Source organism: Coregonus clupeaformis, unplaced genomic scaffold (genome assembly GCF_020615455.1).
Source record: "Coregonus clupeaformis isolate EN_2021a unplaced genomic scaffold, ASM2061545v1 scaf5111, whole genome shotgun sequence".
Taxonomy (NCBI): Eukaryota; Metazoa; Chordata; class Actinopteri; order Salmoniformes; family Salmonidae; genus Coregonus; species Coregonus clupeaformis.
Window position 1 is genome coordinate 3,408 of NW_025538565.1, and position 8,174 is coordinate 11,581.

An 8,174-nucleotide genomic window follows, 5' to 3' on the forward strand; every position below is an offset into this window, starting at 1 on the left:
ATCCTGGGGATGCGTGAAGTAGCCTGCTGCATGATGAGGTTCAGCTGATGTGCATAGCAGTGGACGTAGTGCGCATTTTCGTACACATCCACTATTTTACGCTGCACTCCGCCGGTGGCTCCCCTCATCACACTTGCTCCGTCGTAAGCCTGGGCAATAAGTTTGGCCTTTTGTCCATGTGAGAGTATGGTGCTGAGCCTCTCCAGCAGCGCTGTAGCGATGGTGTCGGGCGGTTGCGTTCTCGATCAAAATGAACTCGAAAACGCTCTTGGGACGTTACTTTTAGCATCGATGTAGCGTATCACAAGCATCAACTGGCAGTGGGTGGAAACGTCAGTCGTCTCGTCAGCTTGAATGGCGATAAAATCAGCACTCTTTACTTCCTCCAGGATGTAATCCTTAAGCACTGACAACATACAGTCCAACAGCTCGTTCTGTATCGTCTTTGACGTGCCCTTAAAAACGGTAGCTGTCTTCAGGTGCTCCTCCAGCACACTGTCGAGGGAGGCAACAAAATCCACTAAGCCCCGGAAAATGCCGGGGTTGTCCGAGGAGTCAGTCTCCTCGTGCCCACGCAAGGCCAACTCAAAAGCCCCACAGAACTTCACACAATCGATAATTTTGGATAGAATGTGCCTGTTTTTATCCACCTCCTCATTGTGTTTCCTCACCGCAATCCTGTGGCCGTCATCCAGCTGCGTAGCAATGTTCACCCTTCCTAATACAGCTAGCTTTACAGAGTTGTCCATGTGTGCCCTGGTGTTCTCATGTTTCTTTACCTTCTCTGACAGGTGCTTCATATCCCTCACTCCGGTACCTGTCCATGCTGAATCTGACCCCGCTGGTTTTAAAAAGCAAGCACGGAAAGCAAAATAAAGCATTAGCATCAGTGCACCCAGCTAGCCAAGCCTTCCTGGTGTACCAGCTACGGGAGAAGCCGCGCATATACTGCTTCCCTTTCCGCTAGCCTGCTGTCTGATTGAGAGGTCAGGTTGATCTGGGCCCAGCTCTTTCACCCGAACTTTCTCTGACAAAGTTCTCCTCTCAAACGGATCTTGGAGGAGAGATTTCACCGAGTTAGGGTTGGGTCTTGGAGGAGTAACGCTTGCGTTCGCCATTGTCGTCTAGTAAAAATGGCGCCACTGGAGCCCGGTCCTTATTTTATCAGGGGCGAGCTTGGGGCGATAAAATAATCGCCCTCCTTGGATTCGAATTAAAATCGCTGATTAGCTACATTTTATGTCATACATTCATATCTTAAATTAGCAATTGGCTTAACTGCTACGTAGACCCGCCTCCTCGGGGCACTTTCTGTATCGCCCAGAGCTGACGAGGCGTTTGACAGGGAGAGGAAAGGTTGCGAATATGATTTTCTATCATATCTTACACATATTACTGTGTGCATTCCATATTTCAAACACACAAATATTGACATACTGATGTTTTTATTATTATTATTATTTTTTTTATTTTTTTATTTTTAAAAAAAAATAATTTTATTTAAGGGGGCGGCGCCCTAGCGCCCTCTATCGGCCAGCCGCCACTGCTGACAACGTTACAAGCATGATTCAGAAATTAGGGAGATATGTTTAATTTGAGAAGAATGGATGAACCTTTTCAATGCTAGTTAAGGATACTATAGTCACCACGTTTCACATTGGATTTATTAACGACATAAAGGTAAGACCTGTTTTTAATTCTAGTGCTACACTGCACTGCACAAACAAGGTTGTTAGCTAGCTAGCTAACATCTGCTCTGGTCCAACGTTAAACCAACTCTGAAGTTCAGACATTCAAAGTTCCTCCATAGAAGCCGCTCCTCCGTAGGTATAATTATGTGGGCCTAATTCAGATAATGCAGGTCATAACACGATGACCAGCTCTTCAATGCAAGCTTTCTATATCCTCTAACGAGCTCTCCACACCCGCAAAATGTCGCACCTTACATTGTGATTGGCAGCACAGTGTGCTCTGAATGATTTTCCTATACAGATACTCTGTGGTGTACTAGTGTATTTATTCTCCCACTTGGATGTCACTTCCACAAGCTTTAAATTGAGGGCCAGGTTGTCAGGATGGGTAATGTACTGTACACATTAATTACAAGTACTCCTAAAGATACACTTAATTTTAATTGGCTAAATCCTGTGTAACAACTAGTAATTACATTGTACTTGGCTAACATTACATGTACTATGCTTTGAAATAGTGTCTTATTCTTCATCTGGGATTTGGATTTGTAAAATGTATTATAACATGTATTTAATATATGTCTGATCAGGCTCAGGTAGCATCAGGTTTGTATTTTCATGCTGATCAAAGCTCTAATCAAATCCAGACATTTATAAGTGTTATAATGCTTTTGAATGACACTTCCGTTTTTGGCGGAAAATACCGGGTTACCCGGGAGAAGAGTGATTTATTCTCGGGATGGAACATTTGTATAATATCGAGGAAATATTAAACCCTGATGCGCATACCAGTTGATTCACAAGACACCAACTAAGTAACATACATGTACGGTATCTTCATTAGGCCGCATGGCATTTCATGTCCATGATAGGAAGTTTGTTGTAGTGACTCAGTAAGGCTAATTGTAAAAGTAACCCTCTAAAGTGCCATGTTTGTACAGTTTATTATGTGGAGGAAACATTTAGGCAGCCAGGACCATACACCAGGACCGCTCCGTAGGCCGCACTGTAGGCCTAGCTCTTACTGCAGTCCAGTGCCATGGACATCTTTGAAGTTTGGCCTCTAGTAATTTAGGAGGGCAACTTTATGAAGGCCTCTTCACCGTGGGCTTATCGTACAAGGCTCTACAGACATGTAAAATAAAAACAGGCTATTTTTATTGTTCACATTATTTGCGTTGATGATGTATTGAAGTCAAGTGGTTCAACATTCAAATGCGACGGTCGGTGGAACACTTGCGCCACCTAGTGGACAATTGCTCAGTTCCCTTGTGGCATCAACGCTACCAGAGATATGTGATATAAGATCAAATGTTATGTCAATATTATTATCTCTAAATTGATTCCCCCACCCGTATTTCATATATTATTATTCCGATTTAGCTGTTAATCTGGATTTAATTTATAAACGCTTTCTGTCATTTCCGATTGGAGGGCAGATGACCACGTGACTTACGAACCTACCAATTTGTTACTTTGTAACAGTCAAAAGTGGTTATTCCCAACGTTGATCAACTCCCAATCTATGCCAAGATTTTTTTAAAGCATTATCTTTAAAGCATTATCACTGTACCATTTACACCCTGTATCCTGTGCTTGTGACGAATAAACATTGATTTAATTAGATGATTAACGCACCATTCACATCAGCTATCATAGTCAATATAACAGTGACTGACTTCACCATCACTTTCTAGCCATCATTGACATTGAGATGAAGATGGTCAAACATGAAAATATAAAATACATCGTGATCCTAATGGAATATAACAAAGCAATTCTGTTGTCTTTGCCTGCTTTATCTTTACAATGACAGGGGGTGCACCGTTCCTGGAGGTACTGCAATACCAGGTCGATGCGTGGAGTGGACGGAGCAAGCCCCTATTCCATCTCCCCTGTTCAAAATCAATTTAATATATGGTCCCCAGATAGGGGACGTATCAGATATTAAACTGATAAGAACAGATGTTTTTTTAGTTTTTTAGTTTTTTTTTTGGAAAAATAATTTTTATTTTCATTTCACATTCAAATACAAGTACAAATTCAGTGCATAACGTTGTACATAACATGGATTTACAAAAACAGTACCTTAACCGTATCAAAATAGCAAAACTCCTAAAAAGGTGCTGTTCTGAGGAACCTGACCAGCTAAAAGGCCTACATTCAAGAGAAGCATGTAAACAATTGCCTCTAACAATCTCCCAAAGCTGATCTTTCAAAGGAATAAAAACAATTATAGAAATAAAAACATACACATATACCAAAGGGAACTCTGAACAAAACTCAGTATATCGAATATTTACAAAGGCTTAGCCTACATTTAAATTTAAACGACAGAATACAGTTATACATACCCCTGTAGAATGCACCCCGCCGACACTCCACCTTGACTCTCCCTGAACCCATTCCCTCGTAAATCTCTCCACATCATTTTGATCTTTTAAATGTACTTCTTGTAAAAAACACACAGAGAAGCAAATGGAGGACAAATGGGAAAAAACTGTCGCCCTTTTAACGGGGTTCCTAAGCCCTCTAGCATTTATGCTAGCTATGTTAAAAAGGGACGACATGGGGAAAGGAGGGAAGCAGACAACTATCTAAATATGACATTAATTTCCAGACTCACTTTAAGTACAGTTCCTCGTTAGGAGGCCTGTCTGGGAAACGGTGGTCCCCAGGGGGAGGACTGTCCACAAAGATAGGGGTCGGGAAAACACTTTCCTCCTCAGTCAGTGTGGGTGCTGGAACACCGCTGGGTGCGAGACCGCTGCTGTCGGTAGAGCTCGTGCCTGACAGGGAAAGCAGAGTCTCCTCTGCGCTGCCCGGGTTTCCCGCGCTTTTCTCCTCAGACTCCCCGCTTGCAAAACAACTGAAGCGATTCCCCCCCAGGGCGGACTCCTCCGTCGCCTCCATGCAGATGAGTGGGGAAACAGGGCTCATCTGCTTCCTCTTGACAGAGCACTTCCTCCTCTCTCCCACCGTGGTCCAGCTCTCCGGAGCAGAGGGCGCGGTGGGCTCTCCCGTAGCCTCCTCCATTTGCTTGCTCCAGCTCCTGTCCCCGCTCCGCTCTCCTCATGAGGTGATGATGGCGCCTCACTCCCGCTCTCCTCAGACTCTCGCAGTTCTCTCTCCATCACTAGCTCCTTCACCACCTCCTCAATAGCGCGTAGCTCTATAACTTTTCCCTCATCTGCTCTTTTTCCCGCTCACCGCTCTGGCGTAGGAGGGGGGCTGCCTTTGGGCAGTGACGGAACAGGTGCTCCTCTGAGCTGCACAGACTGCAGCGCTTAGGCACGGTGCAATCCCTCATTACATGGCCGAGGGTCCCACAGTTTCTGCACCTTGTCTGGGTGCAGGCATCAGCGAGGTGCCCGTACGTGCTGCACTTCCTGCAAAAACGAGGCTGCCCAGCATACATGAGGTAACCCCTGTCTGCACCGATAGAAAAAGACGCGGGAGGATGGAGGTAGCCATCATGGCCGCTCTCGTCTTCCTTTAGCAGCACGCGAAACTGCCTCTTCCCTGTCCAGATGCCTAGGGCGTCCTTAATGTCTCTCACTCCTGGCAAGATGGTCACATACCGGCTGAGGTAGCACACTAGCGTTTCTTCAGTGACCCAGGGGTTGAACATGTGCACCGTTAGCACCCTCAGATTGTGCCTGCACAGGTACTCAACTTGAAAGCTACTGATGGCGGGTGCTGTCGAGTTCGCTCGGAAGAGCCCTCTCACCTCCTCCAGCCTGGTGATGGTGTAGAACGACACATCATAAAACTTCTCCGGTGTGTTTTGTTGCAGACAGTGCACATCGTCTGCTGTCAAGCGTAGAGGTCCAAAAAGAACGTCCTTTCCAATATTAACTCTTTCCATCAACTTTTCTTTTCCAGTCCATTGAAAACGCAGCGTGTTCTTCAGTCCGGCGGCTGCCGACTGTGACGTGGACGATGACGACATCGCTCCACCTTCAGGATCTCCTTGGTACTGCAACTTGATCTTGATCTTAGCCAAAAGGCCGAGAAGCGATACCGCAATGCTTTCGGGAGGAAGGTGCCGTTCTCGGACACGTCATATTCGATGACGTTTACACAAAACGTAGCTCTGTAAACTGTCCACCAAATATCAAAGATAATGATTTAAAGAAAATCTCGTCATAGATTGGGAGTTGATCAACGTTGGGAATAACCACTTTTGACTGTTACAAAGTAACAAATTGGTAGGATCTGAAGTCACGTGGTTATCTGACCTCCAATCGGAAATGACAGAAAGTGTTTATATAAATTGAATCCAGATTAACAGCTAAATCTGAATAATAATATATGAAATATGGGTGGGGGAATCAATTTAGAGATAATAATATTGACATAACATTTGATCTTATATCACATATCTCTGGTAGCGTTGATGCCACAAGGGAACTGAAGCAATTGTCCACTTGGTGGCGCAAGTGTTCCACCGACCGTCGCGTTTTCCAAGCAGTCCTGTGTGGTCCATCCAACTACATTTGAATGTTGAACCACTTGACTTCAATACATCATCAACGCAAATAATATGAAAAATTAAAATAGCCTGTCGTTATTTTATATGTCTGTAGAGCCTTGTACGATAAGACCAGGGTGAGGATGCCTTCATAAAGTTGCCCTCCTAAATTACTTAGAGGCCAAACTTCAAAGATGTCTGAAACTGGAATATGTTTCTAGAGTGAGCTTTCCCAGCTAACAAAATTACGTTCCAGGACGTGACCAAAGTTATTTTAGTCCCTACATAAGTCATGATAACGTTATTGTGAAACGTTCCTTCTACGTAGCTGTGGTGTCCGCTGAGAAAAATTATGTCCCAAGTCTTTTCAGGACGTAGAAATGTGGGGGATTTTAAACCGTTAAATATGTGTATTTTTAAGTCAACCACATAACGTTGCTAAACGTCAGAAAGTACATTGAGAGACCCATAAAATGCAGTTTCTGGTAACATAACTTTAGTCAGTGGGTACCTATAGTACCAATAAGGAACATAACAGTGTGATGGGGACAAGGACATTCCGGCTGGCCAAACCCTCCCCTAACCCGGACGACACTGGGCCAATTGTGCATCACCTCATGGGTCTCCCGGTCGTGGCTGGCTGCGACACAGACAGGTATCGAACCAGCATCTGTAGCAACGCAGCTGCGATGCAGTGTCTTAGACCACTGCGCCACTCGGGAGGACCCTTAAGACACGTCATTTAATCTACCCTGAACATATACACAGTATCCTGTCGGTAGGTGTCCACTGACGAAATATGCAAAATGCCAGAAAATAAGTTCTTTTTTTACTTAAACTGTATCACAATAGATTCGTAAACAAAATCACAGCAATAAGCTCAAAATAACAAGTCAGTAAAAACATGAACACTGCACTCCAATCAAGAACTGTAAAACTGCTTAAAGCTAAAAGTGAATAACTATGTTATGTTTATTCAGGTGCTGCTGCTCCATCCTCATCCACAGTCTCTTCCTCGACCCGCTCCTGGAAGTCAAAATAACACAAACTGGTCATTATTTTCCTTAAACAAATGATCAAAATGCCGGTTTAACGTCGACTCCCTACTACATTCCTTTTTTACTAGCACAATCATTTAGTTAAATTGACCGACTGGATTAAAGTGAAGTAAAAAAAATCTAAACAATCATAAAGTGTTATTTTTAATCATACCTTTCTCTTACTCTTGAGACGAGCTGGTGCATGTTTGAGAGCGTCTGCTATTTTGTCATCTACCTCTTGGTAGGTAGCCTTGGGGTGTGCTTTCAGGGACGCTCCTATGTTGTGAAAAATAATTGTAAATGGTACATTCCATGTCATATCATTACTTTTCCACCTATGCTGGCTGAGACAGAGATTGGGTATTGTCCCACTCGTCCCCCATAGGCAGTTTTGGCCATGAGACCTCTCTCCTTCACCTTTCCTTTGTCCTCTCTCTCCGATCTTAACAGGTGGTAGGATTTCACATTCATTGGTAACTGCCTTGTTACTGATTTTAATTCATTTGAAATGTTAATAAAAACACATTTGACTTACCATCACTTGACCAATAATACTATCTACTAAATAATAATAAATAAGGATCTAAACTTGTGCATTTACTTACTTGTGACAGCATCATAGATTGATAGCTCATTAAAGGCCCTCTTCCCCTTCCTGCCCTTCAAGGAGTAGCCTGTCCACAGCTCCTCTGTTCTAATTTCTCATAATTCGTCTGATTCCTGAGCCCAGGTCCAGGCCACAGCAGAGGGTCAGGTATCGGATCTGATAAAAAAATAAAAGAAACCCCACTCATTTGTGTGTTCCTCAGCTAAAACAGATGGCCATACAGTTCTGATTGATAGTAATGAGAAATCATTTTTGTAGTGTATCATGTAATCATGGGCTAAAACTTGTGTAAACAGGCAGAGGGCTGATCGTTTCTTCTTAAGATAAGTTAAATACCTCGATCGTATGAACTCTGTACGGAT

At 43.7% G+C, this 8,174-nt stretch overlaps 1 non-coding gene across 1 annotated transcript; it reads right to left on the bottom strand.

Annotated features, from left to right (window-relative positions):
* Window positions 1–3,505: 3,505 nt before the first annotated feature.
* LOC123490852 lies at window positions 3,506–3,697 on the bottom strand. The gene has a single exon (XR_006661071.1). It is a non-coding gene; the product is annotated as a U2 spliceosomal RNA (small nuclear RNA).
* Window positions 3,698–8,174: the final 4,477 nt, after the last annotated feature.